Source organism: Salmo salar, chromosome ssa02 (genome assembly GCF_905237065.1).
Source record: "Salmo salar chromosome ssa02, Ssal_v3.1, whole genome shotgun sequence".
Taxonomy (NCBI): domain Eukaryota; kingdom Metazoa; phylum Chordata; class Actinopteri; order Salmoniformes; family Salmonidae; genus Salmo; species Salmo salar.
In genome coordinates this window covers 93948136-93961132 of record NC_059443.1, presented here as the reverse complement: position 1 = coordinate 93961132, position 12997 = coordinate 93948136, and positions in this window count along the sequence as shown.

Here is a 12997-nt window from a genome sequence, read left to right as displayed (position 1 = left end):
TCCAAAACAACTGAGAATTAATTTTCACTTCATCTTCAGACAACACTGTCTTTTTAAAAGCTTTGCTGCCCTGTGTGAGGATCGAACTCACGACCTTCAGACCATGAGACTGACGCGCTGCCTGCTGCGCCAACGATGCACATTTAAACGTTAAGCGTAAAGAACAAATATCGATACCAACCTTCAGATTTTGACAGTGACGTTGTAAGCACCGTGCCAAAATGTATGGTCTGAAAGTCCACAACACCTGAGAAAAAAACTATGATTTCATTCTAAAGTAAAAAATATTGATATCGACCTTAAGATGTGGTATCCACCGTGACAAAAGTATGTATTGTCTGAAAGTCCAAAACCAGTGAGAATTAATTTTCATCTTCAGACAACAGTCTTTTTATAAGCTTTGCTGCCCCGTGTGAGGATCGAACTCACGACCTTCAGATTATGAGACTGACGCTCTGCCTGCTGCGCCAACAAGGAACTTTTAAGCATTAAGCGTAAAGAAAAAATATCGATAACGACCTTCAGATTTTGACAGAGACGTTGTAAGCACCGTGCCAAAATGTATGGTCTGAAAGTCCACATCACCTGAGAAAAAAACTATGATTTCATTCTAAAGTAAAAAATATTGATATCGACCTTAAGATGTGGTATCCACCGTGACAAAAGTATGTATTGTCTGAAAGTCCAAAACATCTGAGAATTAATTGTCACTTCATCTTCAGACAACACTTTCTTTTTAGGATCTTTGCTGCCCCGTGTGAGGATCGAACTCACGACCTTCAGATTATGAGACTGACGCGCCACCTACTACGCTAACGAGGAAGATTTAATCAGCAAATCGAAAGAAAAAATTATCGATACCGACCTTCACTTTTTGACAGACGTTGTAAGCACCGTGCCAAAATGTATGGTCTGAAAAACCACAACACCTGAGAAAAAAACTATGATTTCATTCTAAAGTAAAACAATTTGATATCGATCTTAAGATGTGGTTTACACCGTGACAAAAGTATGTATTGTCTGAAAGTCCAAAACCACTGAGAATTAATTTTCACCTTCAGACAACGCTGGCTTTTAAAAAGCTTTGCTGCCCCGTGTGAGGATCGAACTCACAACCTTCAGATTATGAGACTGATGCACTGCCTGCTGCGCCAACGAGGTACGTTAAATCGTTAAGTGTAATCAAAAATATCAATACCGACCTTCACTTTTTGACAGTGACGTAAGCACCGTGCCAAAATGTATGGTCTGAAAGTCCACAACACCTGAGAAAAAAACTATGATTTCATTCTAAAGTAAAAAATATAGATATCGACCTTAAGATGTGGTTTCCACCTTGACAAAAGTATGTATTGTGTGAAATTCAGAAACCACTGAGAATTAATTTTCACCTTCAGACAAGAGTCTTTTTATAAGCTTTGCTGCCCCGTGTGAGGATCGAACTCACGACCTTAAGATTATGAGATTGACGCACTGCCTGCTGCGCCAACAACGCACATTTAAACATTAAGCGTAAAGAAAAAATATTGATACCGACCTTCAGATTTTGACAGACGTTGTAAGCACCGTGCCAAAATGTATGGTCTGAAAAACCACAACACCTGAGAAAAAAACTATGATTTCATTCTAAAGTAAAACAATTTGATATCGATCTTAAGATGTGGTTTACACCGTGACAAAAGTATGTATTGTCTGAAAGTCCAAAACCACTGAGAATTAATTTTCACCTTCAGACAACGCTGGCTTTTAAAAAGCTTTGCTGCCCCGTGTGAGGATCGAACTCACAACCTCCAGATTATGAGAGTGATGCGCTGCCTGCTGCGCCAACGAGGTACGTTAAATCATTAAGTGTAATCAAAAATATCAATACCGACCTTCACTTTTTGACAGTGACGTAAGCACCGTGCCAAAATGTATGGTCTGAAAAGTCCACAACACCTGAGAAAAAAACTATGATTTCATTCTAAAGTAAAAAATATAGATATCGACCTTAAGATGTGGTTTCCACCTTGACAAAAGTATGTATTGTGTGAAATTCAGAAACCACTGAGAATTAATTTTCACCTTCAGACAAGAGTCTTTTTATAAGCTTTGCTGCCCCGTGTGAGGATCGAACTCACGACCTTAAGATTATGAGATTGACGCACTGCCTGCTGCGCCAACAATGCACATTTAAACATTAAGCGTAAAGAAAAAATATTGATACCGACCTTCAGATTTTGACAGACGTTGTAAGCACCGTGCCAAAATGTATGGTCTGAAAAACCACAACACCTGAGAAAAAACTCTGATTTCATTCTAAAGTTAAAAAAAAATTGTTATCGAACTTAAGATGTGGTATCCACCGTGACAAAAGTATGTATTGTCTGAAAGTCCAAAACCAGTGAGAATTAATTTTCATCTTCAGACAACAGTCTTTTTATAAGCTTTGCTGCCCCGTGTGAGGATCGAACTCACGACCTTCAGATTATGAGACTGACGCTGTGCCTGCTGCGCCAACAAGGAACTTTTAAGCATTAAGCGTAAAGAAAAAATATCGATACCGACCTTCAGATTTTGACAGAAACGTTGTAAGCACCGTGCCAAAATGTATGGTCTGAAGGTCCACATCACCTGAGAAAAAAACAATGATTTCATTCTAAAGTAAAAAATATAGATATCGACCTTAAGATGTGGTATCCACCGTGACAAAAGTATGTATTGTCTGAAAGTCCAAAACCACTGAGAATTAATTTTCACTTCATCTTCAGACAACACTGTCTTTTTAAATGCTTTGCTGCCCCGTGTGAGGATCGAACTCACGACCTTCAGATTATGAGAATGACGCGCTACCTACTGCGCTAACGAGGCACTGTTCATCAACAAATCGAAAGAAAAAATTATCGATACCGACCTTCACTTTTTGACAGTGACGTTGTAAGCACCGTGCCAAAATGTATGGTCTGAAAAACCACAACACCTGAGAAAAAAACAATGATTTCATTCTAAAGTAAAAAAAAAATTGTTATTGAACTTAAGATGTGGTATGCACCGTGACTAAAGTATGTATTGTCTGAAAGTCCAAAACAACTGAGAATTAATTTTCACTTCATCTTCGGACAACACTGTCTTTTTAAAAGCTTTGCTGCACTGTGTGAGGATCGAACTCAGGACCTTCAGACTGACGCGCTGCCTGCTGCGCCAACGATGCACGTTTAAACATTAAGCGTAAAGAACAAATATCGATACCGACCTTCAGATTTTGACAGACGTTGTAAGCACCGTGCCAAAATGTATGGTCTGAAAGTCCACAACACCTAAGAAAAAAACAATGATTTCATTCTAAAGTAAAAAATATAGATATCGATACCGACCTTCAGATTTTGACAGTGACGTTGTAAGCACCGTGACAAAAGTATGTATCGTCTGAACGTCCAATAACACTGAGAATTAATTTTCACTTCATCTTCAGAAAACACTGTCTTTTTAAAAGCTTTGCTGCCCTGTGTGAGGATCTAACTCACGACTTTCAGACCATGAGACTGACGCGCTGCCTGCTGCGCCAACAATGAACATTTAAACATTAAGCGTAAAGAAAAAATATTGATACCGACCTTCAGATTTTGACAGACGTTGTAAGCACCGGGCCAAAATGTATGGTCTGAAAGTCCACAACACCTGAGAAAAAACTCTGATTTCATTCTAAAGTTAAAAAAAAATTGTTATTGAACTTAAGATGTGGTATCCACCGTGACAAAAGTATGTATTGTCTGAAAGTCCAAAAATAGTGAGAATTAATTTTCATCTTCAGACAAGAGTCTTTTTATAAGCTTTGCTGCCCCGTGTGAGGATCGAACTCACGACCTTAAGATTATGAGATTGACGCAGTGCCTGCTGCGCCAACAATGCACATTTAAACATTAAGCGTAAAGAAAAAATATTGATACCGACCTTCAGATTTTGACAGACGTTGTAAGCACCGGGCCAAAATGTATGCTCTGAAAGTCCACAACACCTGACAAAAAAACTCTGATTTCATTCTAAAGTAAAAAAAAAATTGTTATCGAACTTAAGATGTGGTATCCACCGTGACAAAAGTATGTATTGTCTGAAAGTCCAAAACAACTGAGAATTAATTTTCACTTCATCTTCGGACAACACTGTCTTTTTAAAAGCTTTGCTGCCCTGTGTGAGGATCGAACTCAGGACCTTCAGACCATGAGACTGACGCGCTGCCTGCTGCGCCAACGATGTACATTTAAACATTAAGCGTAAAGAACAAATATCGATACCGACCTTCAGATTTTGACAGTGACATTGTAAGCACCGTGCCAAAATGTATGGTCTGAAAGTCCACAACACCTAAGAAAAAAACAATGATTTCATTCTAAAGTAAAAAATATAGATATCGATACCGACCTTCAGATTTTGACAGTGACGTTGTAAGCACCGTGACAAAAGTATGTATCGTCTGAACGTCCAATACCACTGAGAATTCATTTTCACTTCATCTTCAGAAAACACTGTCTTTTTAAAAGCTTTGCTGCCCTTTGTGAGGATCGAACTCACGACCTTCAGATTATGAGACTGACGCGCTGCCTGCTGCGCCAACAAGGAACTTTTAAGCATTAAGCGTAAAGAAAAAATATCGATAATGACCTTCAGATTTTGACAGAGACGTTGTAAGCACCGTGCCAAAATGTATGGTCTGAAAGTCCACATCAACTGAGAAAAAAACAATGATTTCATTCTAAAGTAAAAAATATAGATATCGACCTTAAGATGTGGTATCCACCGTGACAAAAGTATGTATTGTCTGAAAGTCCAAAACATCTGAGAATTAATTGTCACTTCATCTTCAGACAACACTTTCTTTTTAGGATCTTTGCTGCCCCATGTGAGGATCGAACTCACGACCTTCAGATTATGAGACTGACGCGCTACCTACTACGCTAACGAGGAAGATTTAATGAGCAAATCGAAAGAAAAAATTATCGATACCGAACTTCACTTTTTGACAGACGTTGTAAGCACCGTGCCAAAATGTATGGTCTGAAAAACCACAAAACCTGAGAAAAAAACTATGATTTCATTCTAAAGTAAAACAATTTGATATCGATCTTAAGATGTGGTTTACACCGTGACAAAAGTATGTATTGTCTGAAATTCCAAAACCACTGAGAATTAATTTTAACCTTCAGACAAGAGTCTTTTTATAAGCTTTGCTGCCCCGTGTGAGGATCGAACTCACGAACTTAAGATTATGAGATTGACGCAGTGCCTGCTGCGCCAACAATGTACATTTAAACATTAAGCGTAAAGAAAAAATATTGATACCGACCTTCAGATTTTGACAGACGTTGTAAGCACCGGGCCAAAATGTATGCTCTGAAAGTCCACAACACCTGACAAAAAAACTCTGATTTCATTCTAAAGTAAAAAAAAAATTGTTATCGAACTTAAGATGTGGTATCCACCGTGACAAAAGTATGTATTGTCTGAAAGTCCAAAACAACTGAGAATTAATTTTCACTTCATCTTCGGACAACACTGTCTTTTTAAAAGCTTTGCTGCCCTGTGTGAGGATCGAACTCAGGACCTTCAGACCATGAGACTGACGCGCTGCCTGCTGCGCCAACGATGCACATTTAAACATTAAGCGTAAAGAACAAATATCGATACCGACCTTCAGATTTTGACAGTGACGTTGTAAGCACCGTGCCAAAATGTATGGTCTGAAAGTCCACAACACCTAAGAAAAAAACAATGATTTCATTCTAAAGTAAAAAATATAGATATCGATACCGACCTTCAGATTTTGACAGTGACGTTGTAAGCACCGTGACAAAAGTATGTATCGTCTGAACGTCCAATACCACTGAGAATTCATTTTCACTTCATCTTCAGAAAACACTGTCTTTTTAAAAGCTTTGCTGCCCTTTGTGAGGATCGAACTCACGACCTTCAGATTATGAGACTGACGCGCTGCCTGCTGCGCCAACAAGGAACTTTTAAGCATTAAGCGTAAAGAAAAAATATCGATAATGACCTTCAGATTTTGACAGAGACGTTGTAAGCACCGTAACAAAATGTATGGTCTGAAAGTCCACATCAACTGAGAAAAAAACAATGATTTCATTCTAAAGTAAAAAATATAGATATCGACCTTAAGATGTGGTATCCACCGTGACAAAAGTATGTATTGTCTGAAAGTCCAAAACATCTGAGAATTAATTGTCACTTGATCTTCAGACAACACTTTCTTTTTAGGATCTTTGCTGCCCCATGTGAGGATCGAACTCACGACCTTCAGATTATGAGACTGACGCGCTACCTACTACGCTAACGAGGAAGATTTAATCAGCAAATCGAAAGAAAAAATTATCGATACCGAACTTCAGTTTTTGACAGACGTTGTAAGCACCGTGCCAAAATGTATGGTCTGAAAAACCACAAAACCTGAGAAAAAAACTATGATTTCATTCTAAAGTAAAACAATTTGATATCGATCTTAAGATGTGGTTTACACCGTGACAAAAGTATGTATTGTCTGAAAGTCCAAAACCACTGAGAATTAATTTTCACCTTCAGACAAGAGTCTTTTTATAAGCTTTGCTGCCCCGTGTGAGGATCGAACTCACGACCTTAAGATTATGAGATTGACGCACTGCCTGCTGCGCCAACAATCAAATCAAATCAAATCAAATTTATTTTTATATAGCCCTTCGTACATCAGCTGATATTCTCAAAGTGCTGTACAGAAACCCAGCCTAAAACCCCAAACAGCAAGCAAAGCATGTGAAAGAAGCACGGTGGCTAGGAAAAACTCCCTAGGAAAAACTCCCTAGAAAGGCCAAAAACCTAGGAAGAAACCTAGAGAGGAACCAGGCTATGAGGGGTGGCCAGTCCTCTTCTGGCTGTGCAGGGTGGATATTATAACAGAACATGGTCAAAATGTTAAAATGTTAAAATGTTCATAAATGACCAGCATGGTCAAATAATAATAATCATAGTAGTTGTCGAGGGTGCAACAAGCACGTCCGGTGAACAGGTCAGGGTTCCATAGCCGCAGGCAGAACAGTTGAAACTGGAGCAGCAGCACGGCCAGGTGGACTGGGGACAGCAAGGAGTCATCATACCAGGTAGTCCTGAGGCATGGTCCTAGGGCTCAGGTCCTCCGAGAGAAAGACAGAAAGAGAGAAAGAGAGAATTAGAGAGAGCATATTTAAATACACACAGGACACCGGATAAGACAAGAGAAATACTCCAGATGTAACAGTCTGACCCTAGCCCCCCGACACATAAACTACTGCAGCATAAATACTGGAGGCTGAGACAATGCACATTTAAACATTAAGCGTAAAGAAAAAATATTGATACCGACCTTCAGATTTTGACAGACGTTGTAAGCACCGGGCCAAAATGTATGGTCTGAAAGTCCACAACACCTGAGAAAAAACTCTGATTTCATTCTAAAGTAAAAAAAAAATTGTTATCGAACTTAAGATGTGGTATCCACCGTGACAAAAGTATGTATTGTCTGAAAGTCGAAAACCACTGAGAATTAATTTTCACTTCATCTTCAGACAGCACTGTCTTTTTAAATGCTTTGCTGCCCTGTGTGAGGATCGAACTCACGACTTTCAGACCATGAGACTGACGCGCTGCCTGCTGCGCCAACGATGCACATTTAAACATTAAGCGTAAAGAACAAATATCGATACCAACCTTCAGATTTTGACAGTGACGTTGTAAGCACCGTGCCAAAATGTATGGTCTGAAAGTCGACAACACCTGACAAAAAAACTATGATTTCATTCTAAAGTAAAAAATATTGATATCGACCTTAAGATGTGGTATCCACCGTGACAAAAGTATGTATTGTCTGAAAGTCCAAAACATCTGACAATTAATTGTCACTTAATCTTCAGACAACTCTTTCTTTTTAGGATCTTTGCTGCCCCGTGTGAGGATCGAACTCACGACCTTCAGATTATGAGACTGACGCGCTACCTACTACGCTAACGAGGAAGATTTAATCAGCAAATCGAAAGAAAAAATTATCGATACCGACCTTCACTTTTTGACAGACGTTGTAAGCACCGTGCCAAAATGTATGGTCTGAAAAACCACAACACCTGAGAAAAAAACTATGATTTCATTCTAAAGTAAAACAATTTGATATCGATCTTAAGATGTGGTTTACACCGTGACAAAAGTATGTATTGTCTGAAAGTCCAAAACCACTGAGAATTAATTTTCACCTTCAGACAACGCTGGCTTTTAATAAGCTTTGCTGCCCCGTGTGAGGATCGAACTCACAACCTTCAGATTATGAGACTGATGCGCTGCCTGCTGCGCCAACGAGGTACGTTAAATAGTTAAGTGTAATCAAAAATATCAATACCGACCTTCACTTTTTGACAGTGACGTAAGCACCGTGCCAAAATGTATGGTCTGAAAGTCCACAACACCTGAGAAAAAAACTATGATTTCATTCTAAAGTAAAAAATATAGATATCGACCTTAAGATGTGGTTTCCACCTTGACAAAAGTATGTATTGTGTGAAATTCCGAAACCACTGAGAATTAATTTTCACCTTCAGACAAGAGTCTTTTTATAAGCTTTGCTGCCCCGTGTGAGGATCGAACTCACGACCTTAAGATTATGAGATTGACGCACTGCCTGCTGCGCCAACAATCAAATCAAACCAAATCTATTTTTATATAGCCCTTCGTACATCAGCTGATATTCTCAAAGTGCTGTACAGAAACCCAGCCTAAAACCCCAAACAGCAAGCAAAGCATGTGAAAGAAGCACGGTGGCTAGGAAAAAAACTCCCTAGGAAAAAACTCCCTAGAAAGGCCAAAAACCTAGGAAGAAACCTAGAGAGGAACCAGGCTATGAGGGGTGGCCAGTCCTCTTCTGGCTGTGCAGGGTGGATATTATAACAGAACATGGTCAAAATGTTAAAATGTTAAAATGTTCATAAATGACCAGCATGGTCAAATAATAATAATCATAGTAGTTGTCGAGGGTGCAACAAGCACGTCCGGTGAACAGGTCAGGGTTCCATAGCCGCAGGCAGAACAGTTGAAACTGGAGCAGCAGCACGGCCAGGTGGACTGGGGACAGTAAGGAGTCATCATACCAGGTAGTCCTGAGGCATGGTCCTAGGGCTCAGGTCCTCCGAGAGAAAGACAGAAAGAGAGAAAGAGAGAATTAGAGAGAGCATATTTAAATACACACAGGACACCGGATAAGACAAGAGAAATACTCCAGATGTAACAGTCTGACCCTAGCCCCCCGACACATAAACTACTGCAGCATAAATACTGGAGGCTGAGACAATGCACATTTAAACATTAAGCGTAAAGAAAAAATATTGATACCGACCTTCAGATTTTGACAGACGTTGTAAGCACCGGGCCAAAATGTATGGTCTGAAAGTCCACAACACCTGAGAAAAAACTCTGATTTCATTCTAAAGTAAAAAAAAAATTGTTATCGAACTTAAGATGTGGTATCCACCGTGACAAAAGTATGTATTGTCTGAAAGTCGAAAACCACTGAGAATTAATTTTCACTTCATCTTCAGACAGCACTGTCTTTTTAAATGCTTTGCTGCCCTGTGTGAGGATCGAACTCACGACTTTCAGACCATGAGACTGACGCGCTGCCTGCTGCGCCAACGATGCACATTTAAACATTAAGCGTAAAGAACAAATATCGATACCAACCTTCAGATTTTGACAGTGACGTTGTAAGCACCGTGCCAAAATGTATGGTCTGAAAGTCGACAACACCTGACAAAAAAACTATGATTTCATTCTAAAGTAAAAAATATTGATATCGACCTTAAGATGTGGTATCCACCGTGACAAAAGTATGTATTGTCTGAAAGTCCAAAACATCTGACAATTAATTGTCACTTAATCTTCAGACAACTCTTTCTTTTTTAGGATCTTTGCTGCCCCGTGTGAGGATCGAACTCACGACCTTCAGATTATGAGACTGACGCGCTACCTACTACGCTAACGAGGAAGATTTAATCAGCAAATCGAAAGAAAAAATTATCGATACCGACCTTCACTTTTTGACAGACGTTGTAAGCACCGTGCCAAAATGTATGGTCTGAAAAACCACAACACCTGAGAAAAAAACTATGATTTCATTCTAAAGTAAAACAATTTGATATCGATCTTAAGATGTGGTTTACACCGTGACAAAAGTATGTATTGTCTGAAAGTCCAAAACCACTGAGAATTAATTTTCACCTTCAGACAACGCTGGCTTTTAATAAGCTTTGCTGCCCCGTGTGAGGATCGAACTCACAACCTTCAGATTATGAGACTGATGCGCTGCCTGCTGCGCCAACGAGGTACGTTAAATAGTTAAGTGTAATCAAAAATATCAATACCGACCTTCACTTTTTTGACAGTGACGTAAGCACCGTGCCAAAATGTATGGTCTGAAAGTCCACAACACCTGAGAAAAAAACTATGATTTCATTCTAAAGTAAAAAATATAGATATCGACCTTAAGATGTGGTTTCCACCTTGACAAAAGTATGTATTGTGTGAAATTCCGAAACCACTGAGAATTAATTTTCACCTTCAGACAAGAGTCTTTTTATAAGCTTTGCTGCCCCGTGTGAGGATCGAACTCACGACCTTAAGATTATGAGATTGACGCACTGCCTGCTGCGCCAACAATCAAATCAAACCAAATCTATTTTTATATAGCCCTTCGTACATCAGCTGATATTCTCAAAGTGCTGTACAGAAACCCAGCCTAAAACCCCAAACAGCAAGCAAAGCATGTGAAAGAAGCACGGTGGCTAGGAAAAACTCCCTAGGAAAAACTCCCTAGAAAGGCCAAAACCTAGGAAGAAACCTAGAGAGGAACCAGGCTATGAGGGGTGGCCAGTCCTCTTCTGGCTGTGCAGGGTGGATATTATAACAGAACATGGTCAAAATGTTAAAATGTTAAAATGTTCATAAATGACCAGCATGGTCAAATAATAATAATCATAGTAGTTGTCGAGGGTGCAACAAGCACGTCCGGTGAACAGGTCAGGGTTCCATAGCCGCAGGCAGAACAGTTGAAACTGGAGCAGCAGCACGGCCAGGTGGACTGGGGACAGTAAGGAGTCATCATACCAGGTAGTCCTGAGGCATGGTCCTAGGGCTCAGGTCCTCCGAGAGAAAGACAGAAAGAGAGAATTAGAGAGAGCATATTTAAATACACACAGGACACCGGATAAGACAAGAGAAATACTCCAGATGTAACAGACTGACCCTAGCCCCCCGACACATAAACTACTGCAGCATAAATACTGGAGGCTGAGACAATGCACATTTAAACATTAAGCGTAAAGAAAAAATATTGATACCGACCTTCAGATTTTGACAGACGTTGTAAGCACCGGGCCAAAATGTATGGTCTGAAAGTCCACAACACCTGAGAAAAAACTCTGATTTCATTCTAAAGTAAAAAAAAAATTGTTATCGAACTTAAGATGTGGTATCCACCGTGACAAAAGTATGTATTGTCTGAAAGTCCAAAACCACTGAGAATTAATTTTCACTTCATCTTCAGACAGCACTGTCTTTTTAAATGCTTTGCTGCCCTGTGTGAGGATCGAACTCACGACTTTCAGACTGACGCGCTGCCTGCTGCGCCAACGATGCACATTTAAACATTAAGCGTAAAGAACAAATATCGATACCAACCTTCAGATTTTGACAGTGACGTTGTAAGCACCGTGCCAAAATGTATGGTCTGAAAGTCGACAACACCTGAGAAAAAAACTATGATTTCATTCTAAAGTAAAAAATATTGATATCGACCTTAAGATGTGGTATCCACCGTGACAAAAGTATGTATTGTCTGAAAGTCCAAAACATCTGAGAACTAATTGTCACTTCATCTTCAGACAACACTTAATTTTTAGGATCTTTGCTGCCCCGTGTGAGGATCGAACTCACGACCTTCAGATTATGAGACTGACGCGCTACCTACTACGCTAACGAGGAAGATTTAATCAGCAAATCGAAAGAAAAAATTATCGATACCGACCTTCACTTTTTGACAGACGTTGTAAGCACCGTGCCAAAATGTATGGTCTGAAAAACCACAACACCTGAGAAAAAAACAATGATTTCATTCTAAAGTAAAACAATTTGATATCGACCTTAAGATGTGGTTTACACCGTGACAAAAGTATGTATTGTCTGAAAGTCCAAAAACACTGTGAATTAATTCTCATCTTCAGACAACGTTGGCTTTTAACAATCTTTGCTGCCCCTTGTGAGGATCGAACTCACGACTTTCAGATTATGAGACTGATGTGCTGCCTGCTGCTCCAACGAGGTACGTTAAATCGTTAAGTGTAATCAAAAATATCAATACCGACCTTCACTTTTTGACAGTGACGTAAGCACCGTGCCAAAATGTATGGTCTGAAAGTCAACAACACCTGAGAAAAAAACTATGATTTCATTCTAAAGTAAAAAAATATAGATATCGACCTTAAGATGTGGTTTCCACCTTGACAAAAGTATGTATTATGTGAAATTCCAAAACCACTGAGAATTAATTTTAACCTTCAGACAAGAGTCTTTTTATAAGCTTTGCTGCCCCGTGTGAGGATCGAACTCACGACCTTAAGATTATGAGATTGACGCACTGCCTGCTGCGCCAACAATCAAATCAAATCAAATCAAATTTATTTTTATATAGCCCTTCGTACATCAGCTGATATTCTCAAAGTGCTGTACAGAAACCCAGCCTAAAACCCCAAACAGCAAGCAAAGCATGTGAAAGAAGCACGGTGGCTAGGAAAAACTCCCTAGGAAAAACTCCCTAGAAAGGCCAAAAACCTAGGAAGAAACCTAGAGAGGAACCAGGCTATGAGGGGTGGCCAGTCCTCTTCTGGCTGTGCAGGGTGGATATTATAACAGAATATGGTCAAAATGTTAAAATGTTAAAATGTTCATAAATGACCAGCATGGT